Here is an 8,597-nt window from a genome sequence, read left to right as displayed (position 1 = left end):
TGGACCTCCATTCAGCAGATTTTATCAGACTGTTTGGGGGGGGGGGGGATCCCAAACAATCTAAGCGAAAGAAAAAAAAGGGGGAAATATCTGTCTTGTATATTATAGTTATCCATGGTTTATTACAGGGGTGTCCAAACTTGGCAACTTTAAGACTTGTGGACTTCAACTCCCAGAATTCCCCAGCCTCTGCTGGCTGGGGAATTCTGGGAGTTGAAGTCCACAAGTCTTAAAGTTGCCAAGTTTGGACACCCCTGGTTTATTATAATACATTGCTCTAAAATGATCAATACTGTACAAAGTGCTATTGTCAAAGATTACAAACTTTCTTTCATACTGACACATGCTACTGCATCCTTCGATAAATGGAATGTATTGGCTTTTCCAAACAGGTAGACCACACATTTCCAAAAAAAACATTCCTTATCATCTGAAATAATATCCCCCTTCCACTTTTTCAAAATGACTGTTTTTAGCCTCCCCTGCTCAATACAACATAATTCCTGATAAAGACAGATTCTAAACATCACTTCAACATCTTTATCATTTAAATCCCATAAATCCTATAACATACTTTGATACATAATACCCCAAAGACATCAAATGACCCAGTAATTACATCATATGGGTCAATGAACCCTTTACACTTCTAGCATAGAAAATCTGAAGTTCGTCCTTACAAATGTATTATTTGGGGAATCTAATATACCCTAAATACATTTTAATGAATTAACTTTAATGTCAGATCTGTAGAAACCATTTTAACATCTGGCAGCTGATTATCAGATTTCTAACTGCATTATGTGCCATTGTTGTCTCCAGTGAAAGCCACTTAAAGTTCATTCATTGCTGTTCTTCTCCAGTAATTCACAAAGATCAGTGACATCAATTTTCTCTTGGGCATATTCCAGCATATGCCATATGTAATCATTATTTGGCACTCACTCTAAGTGTTTAGCTTTGTTCTATGACATTTCCACTCAATCACGTGGATATGCAAATCCCAACACACAAACACATCCATCACACCCTTCCTTTTTGGAATAAGCAGCATTACATATGCAGAAGTGTAGTAAGAAATAATAATAAATAATAAAGTAAGGTATGAGATCCTGAATATTCTAAAGTCACTTTAAAGATCATAATGCTGAAATGCACCCAGCATGTCAACCGGCAACCACTCAAGCCCTTGTTTGGCCACATATGGCAAAACAAGGTGCATTTATAGTTACTCAAGCAATTGGCCCCAAGATGGAGCTGTGCAAAAACCTTCCCAGCCACAGCTGCCTCATCATCATCATCATGAAGCAGGACTGTAAGTCAAAGAGAATCTCCTAATTATAAGCATGTTAGACTGAGAGTAACTTTATTGTCATTTTGAATGTACACTAATCGGCATACATTAGAATGAAATGTTGTTGCATACAGCTCTCAAAGGGTCTCCACCAAGTTCATAATCCCACCTAGAACTAAAGATGGAATCTCCCTGGAATTGGAATAATTCTAAATCCAAAGATGCTCTGCCTTGCTGAGATTAAGATTAAGCCTGTTTCTTCCCTATTAGATGCTATTGGACTCCAAGCTCCAGGACAACCTCTTGATGACAACACTTACTCAGTGCAGGATCAAGAGGTAAAGTCACATTTGCATACTGATGATACCCAATCCATGTCAATCGATTATCTTATCCATTGGTTTCATGAAGACATTAACCATGAGTAGAGAGAGAATTGAGTCCTGTGGTATCTCACAGTGAAGGAACCAAAGGCTTGTTGTCTCCTTTTCATTTCCTGGCTCATGCAATTGGCAGGCAAAATGCAGCTGTGTTGCAAACAATTGGGGTTGAGGCTTGTAGAGGTGCTGGGGATGGACACCACATTTTGGAAGAGTAAAATTTTTGGTAAAAAAAAATGAAGCAAGAAGATGCACAAGGAGACTGGCCATATTGTGTTTGGAGCAGTTTATTTGAAGCAAGGTTGGTAAAGGTGATAGAAAAGCATTGCTGGGGAAAGAAGCAGGAAAAGAGGAGCCACAAGGAGACCACGAGCATACGCAGACAGGAGAAGAGACAGAAGTAGGGTTGGAAAGCAGGAAAAAAAGCATGTGTGGAACTTACTGGGGGCCAAAGAAATGGCATAAGCTGGGTGAATCAGTTTATAACCAGAAAACACACAATGTCTTGAAAAGCACTGAGGGTAGAACCAGAAACCTGGTGAGAAGATTGAAATAATAGCACCCGTCAGGAGCAAGAAAATGTAAAGAACAAAAACTAGATGCTGAAGTGTAGGACTCTCAGGCCATGTGTATGTACATCTTCCCTGCTTCCCAGTACCCATGTTTGCCAGGTGGGTACTGGAAGGTGACAGTATTAGTAGAGAAAGGGTCTGCTGTTGCAGAATTTGCAAGCACTGTGCCCAGTGGGACATGATCTGCCTACATCTAGGAGCCTAGCTCTGAGGCCATGAGAGTTTTCTGCTATTACCCATCAACCAGAACTTTTCCTTTTAGGAAGGATGGGGGAATACCACAAAAGAATGCCCCCTCCCCCTCTAAACATGGTATCACATTTGATGATATCAAAGCACCCAAAAGTCATCCAGATCAAAGTCTAAATGATCTGCTTCGTCTGAGCCTCTCTGAAAGATCACTCACTTTTGTAATCAGACCATATGACTTCAGTATTCATTCATTCTTGATCCTCTGCCTTTTCTTTGACCACACATCCTTCTTATGTATCCCATTCTCACTGCAATTAGCTTAGTTATATGTTGTCTTAATGTACAGCCCTTTTTTAAAAAATGGGCCAAAACAGGATCTTATGCAAAGCCATTTTCGTTGTTTTAACACATTTTCATTTCTTTTGACAGACCACATATTACTTATCTGTCTACCAACATTTGAGATCTTAAAAAGATTTCCATCCATTTCTCATTTCTAATAAGTATTCTATTCATGTACATAAATTCATCTACTTGCTCTTGTTTTTCCCCATTTATGTATAACTTGCAATAGTTCATTCCATTTTTCCTGTCAAGCACCAGTACTTTGGTTTCGATGCATTAATTTTCAAATCCCCAGGGTTTCAGCCAAAAACATGACATCATCTGAATACACGCCTGCATATATATGAACATTGCCAAGCAGTTCCCCTTTAACTCTTGTAAACAAGTTACACAGCTGCTTCCTCGGCAAATCACATCCATATTTTAAAGTTTCTTCAATTATACCATCTACACCATTTTTCAATATTTTTGTATTATTTATGACTCCCGTTTCAACAATATAGATGGGATCAGAATGAGGCTGACTTAGTTACTGTGCCCCATAGTAGCCCTCATTTGATACAATAGTCAGGAGAATCACCCCTTTCTCATCACATGCAAATAGAAATAAGAACACTTTAGATCCAACTTTTTCACTTTCCTTTAGATGGGATTCCCAGATGTTGTCACTGCTTCCTTTGTTAAGACTTAGATTATATCCTGTATTTATACAATAATACAATAGCAGAGTTGGAAGGGACCTTGGAGGCCTTCTAGTCCAACCCCCAGCCTAGGCAGGAAACCCTATACCGTTTCAGACAAATGGCTATCCAACATCTTCTTAAAGCCTTCCAGTGTTGGGGCATTCACAACTTCTGGAGGCAAGCTGTTCCACTGATTAATTGTTCTAACTGTCAGGAAATTTCTCCTCAGTTCTAAGTTGCTTCTCTCCTTGATTAGTTTCCACCCATTGCTTCTTGTTCTGTCCTCAGGTGCCTTGGAGAATAGTTTGACTCCCTCTTCTTTGTGGCAACCCCTGAGATATTGGAACAATGCTATCATGTCTCCCCTAGTCCTTCTTTCTCTTAAGCTAAACATACCCAATTCCTGCAACCGGTCTTCATATGTTTTAGTCTCCAGTCCCCTAATCATCTTTGTTGCTCTTCTCTGTACTCTTTCTAGAATCTCCACATCTTTTTTACATCGTGGCGACCAGAACTGAATGCAGTATTCCAAGTGTGACCTTACCAAGGCATTATAAAGTGGTATTAACACTTCACGTGATCTTGATTCTATCCCTCTGTTGATGCAGCCTAGGACTGTGTTGGCTTTTTTGGCAGCTGCTGCACACTGCTGGCTCATATTTCCTCCAAGAGCTCTAGACTTTAGTAATAGACTCTGAAGTTCACTTCCACAACCAAACCTTAAAACAATCCAAATCCAATTAAGCTCACCTCTAACTCTTTTGAGACAAGTGTAAATGAAGATATTTAAGTACCTGAATGGATCATAACCCAAGTAAATTGTTATTTTCTCCATAAATGGAATTCCTCTTAGATAAGAACAAAAGAACATACTGCATTTCAATTACAAGATGATCATACTGGCAGGGGAAAATTAATGTCAGCTGTAATGGTAGATGTGGCTCACCTCTGTCATTCATCTATTTGTGTTGGACAAGATAAAGGCTAATTAATTCCTCTTTCATTCACACTCCTGTAACCTCCATTGACTTCTATAAAGTTCATTGGTGCTTCTGTAGTTCTGGAAAAATACTAAGAAGTGTGGCTGTGGTCAGACTTGGTGACTTGGTCAGATTTCTGGTGACTATATTACATTTCTCCTGCAATTTTGAGACCGTATGCCCAGCTTTGTTTTCTATGAAATTTGAGGCTGAACTCAAAATCAATATGAACAATAAAGTCTCAGTGGCTGTTTCTCCTACAGAAAAGGTACTGCGGGAAAATGACCCAAAGTTAATATTTAAGAAATCTCATTCTACTTCCAAATTTTGTAAGTCAGTGTACGTGAATAAATTTTCAAAAGATAATGAGATTTGGTGTTATGAAAATTGGAGCATTTTAAATGAAAAGTCATTGGCACAAGACTGCCCATCCCATGAAAAATATTCTAGCCTCTTTCTTGGCTTGTGTCTCAACTGATATTTATGTCCACACTAGAGAATCTATAGTAGATCATTACCTGTGCCAAATTATGCACATTTATTAACTTCTTCTGATCTGAAACACCTCAGTGCAAGTTTTTCTCTGGTTCTACACACTTTGTGGGAACAATATTCGGGAGTAATGTCTTAACTTTATAAAGTCGTCTGTAAAAATCCAAGACCAATATCACTATCATTGTCATTCTGGACTAAAGCTTATCCTCTCAGATACCTTAGCATTTAAAAGTTGATTTATACTTTGCCTGTTTTGCAGGGTTCCCCCTCCTTCTGATTATTTTTCTTTATGATGCTAGTTATATCTCGTTTCTTATATGCCAGCCTGTTACATCTGAAGATGAATAATGGAACAATGTTAATAATGATGATAAAGGATAATACAGCCAAAATAAATGTAAATTGCTTCCACCCATTTATTAGTGGACAACCATTTAAATATGAGCCAGCAGTGTGCAGCAGCTGCCAAAAAAGCCAACACAGTTCTTGGCTGCATCAACAGAGGGATAGAATCAAGATCACGTGAAGTGTTAATACCACTTTATAATGCCTTGGTAAGGCCACACTTGGAACACTGCATTCAGTTCTGGTCGCCACGATGTAAAAAAGATGTGGAGACTCTAGAAAGAGTTGCAGAGAAGAGCAACCAAGATGATTAGGGGACTGGAGACTAAAACATATGAAGAACGGTTGCAGGAACTGGGTATGTTTAGCTTAAGAGAAAGAAGGACTAGGGGAGACATGATAGCATTGTTCCAATATCTCAGAGGTTGCCACAAAGAAGAGGGAGTCAAACTATTATCCAAAGCACCTGAGGGTAGAACAAGAAGCAATGGGTGGAAACTAATCAAGGAGAGAAGCAACTTAGAACTGAGGAGAAATTTCCCAACAGTGAGAACAATTAATCAGTGGAACAGCTTGCCTCCAGAAGTTGTGAATGCCCCAACACTGGAAGTCTTTAAGAAGATGTTGGATAGCTATTTGTCTGAAACGGTATAGGGTTTCCTGCCTAGGCAGGGGGTTGGACTAGAAGACCTCCAAGGTCCCTTCCAACTCTACTATTGTATTGTATTGTATTGTATTGTATTGTAGATAATTTCTGCTTTTCTCTCAGAGTCCAAAGTCCACAATATGAATGGGTGATGGCATAAACTTCAGTGTGTGAAGATATCCAAAACACTGCACTCTTTCTCCTTAAATCTGACTGCAGCTTTAATTAAAAATATATATAATATGCATATTGCGTTAAGTCCTGGCAGATGCTAAACCTCTGTGTTCTTATTCTCATTATTTACTGAACGTTTTTCATGTCTCAGAACACAGTGACCTCATCCTCAATCTTGGTTCGTGTAGTCTCTTAATATCTTTAATCATCTATTTGCATATTTTCTTGTTCACAAGGGAGTACATTTCCTTACTATTTTGTTGTTATTAGAGATGCAACCATAATTAAATGAAGGATATGCAGTGTGCTTTGACAGTGACATGAATCAGTTTTCTACTCATATGAGTAAATATATATCTTTAACTACTGTAGTTGTATGCACTGAATGATGTGACATTTAAAATTGAGAATTAATGAAGCCTATAAAAAGAGAGGTCTTGTATCTTGGAACTGCTAAAAATATGTGGCTCCCTTTAGCATACTTAAGGCCGCTAAGTGGAAAAGTTGTAGTGCTCTCTCTTTTGGCCAAGGATGTTTATTTCAATCCTATCAGGAAAGATAAACACAGATCGAGATTTTATTCGAATAGCTTCCCTATCATTGGCCCATATCCAGTTTAATAATGTAGCTTTTTTACACCCTGCATATTTCTCAGAGATGTGTTCTGCTCTTAGAGTTTATTAAAGGATATTACTAATCAGCATCAAGGTATGGCTAAACCACTATATAATTCCTTGATCTCGTAAAAATTGCATGGGCAAATAAGATTATCACCTCTGATTCTTGTAAACAATCACTCTTCTGTGTAGTGATATAAACCTATAGAAGAGACAGGTAATAAAGATCTTATTGGAGGGAGACAACTACTATTTGAATATTATTGATTTTCAAACAGGATTGTATCACCTAAAGGAAGATCAGTTCTGAGAAAATATGGAGTCCCCAAAGCACTGATGAGAATGATAGGAAATAGCCACAAAAAGTTGAGTGCTACCCAGAAAGATACAGTGGAGAAAACTGAAGTGAGATAATTATGTTTTCTATTCCACACTATGGTACTTAATTTACATAGTGTATGATATTTATAGAGAGACAAAAAAGGTTGATACTAGTAGAGATTAAATGAGAACTTCTACTTGATATTGTAAACCCTGGGAAGTTATGTACTTAATTTAAAAGATACGCAAGAAGTCTTACCTTGTTTAAGGAATTTTCACACTTAATTTTTCCTTCTTTGTCTGGGTTTTATAAAGTAATGTACCTGTGTCTTGCAGAAACCTACGTTTTGTGATTCTATTTCAAGTTTTCCCACTTTTTCAGAGATCTGAGTGAAATTTATGATGGAACACAGTTGTGCCTTTATGAGGTTGGATTATCAAAAGTGTGGCCAAGCAAGTGGGAAGAAGGAGTTGAGTACTCAAGCAGCTGTGTGAACATGTATACAAGCAAGTGGCATGAGTGAAAGGTAAGTTGGAAATAGAGTACATGAGTGAGGGGAAGAGAAGCCAAATGAGGGAATAGATTGGGCAGAAGAACAGACAGAAGTAGAGCTAGCAGACAGAATATACTGGTTTCATATCACTTTTAATGTTAATCCATGAATTGGTCATCTGACCCAAAAAATAAATGCAATTGCAATCACTGCACCTTGTTGAGTTTTTTTGTAAATGTTCCTAACTATCAGCAGGAGTTAATTCCCCTTTAAATGCAAGTCTTTTGTCTTGAGCTATTTTTTATTGCTTCTCTTTGTCTCTAATTGTAGGCACGGCAATATCAATTCATTTTTAAAGCCATAAATTATAATAAGGGGGAAACTGGCATACAGTGTAACAAGTCTATAAAATCTTAAAATACAAAATATCGATTAGAAAGCCAATTATTGACAAGTTGTCCCAGCTCCAGGATTCTTAAAAAGCAAATAACTCACAGATTCACAATGTATTCGCTCATTTTTTGCCTGTTTATATATAATATATGTTCTTTGATTCCTTAATAACATTTCTCTTCTTGTTGTTCTTTCCGTTATTGCCATTATATTGCCAGATCTACAGCTTAGCATCTCGCCACCCCTTTGTCTGATCTGCAACACCTCACATGTCTGCATCTTACACATTGGGTTGGGCTTGATGCTTAATAATGCAACGTTGACATCTTGGTAGACTTGTCACAGAATCTGATGGCTACCCTCCTCCTTCCTCATTGGGGCTTCTGACCAGCAATGGTAGAGCTTTTAATAAAAATTCTGTCTGGCCTATTTTTTCCCCCTTCATTATTTGCTCCAACCCTGTCCTACATGTTTTCCCTTGCTCACTGCATAAATAAGATTTCACTAGTTTCAGCCGTTCTAACTGCATTTAAACCTTTTAAAAAACATATATTTCCAAAAACTAATAGCTTTCATTGCATTAGAAACTTCTAATGTAAGGAAAGGTTATTTTGGAAAGCAATACAAGTAGAGTACCAAGTAAAAATTGTACCCATTTCTTCATAC

The sequence above is a fragment of the Natrix helvetica genome, assembly GCF_964273705.1.
Source record: "Natrix helvetica genome assembly, chromosome: 1".
NCBI classification, from domain to species: domain Eukaryota; kingdom Metazoa; phylum Chordata; class Lepidosauria; order Squamata; family Natricidae; genus Natrix; species Natrix helvetica.
The sequence above is the reverse complement of the archived record's forward strand: the minus strand, read 5'-3'. Positions refer to the sequence as shown.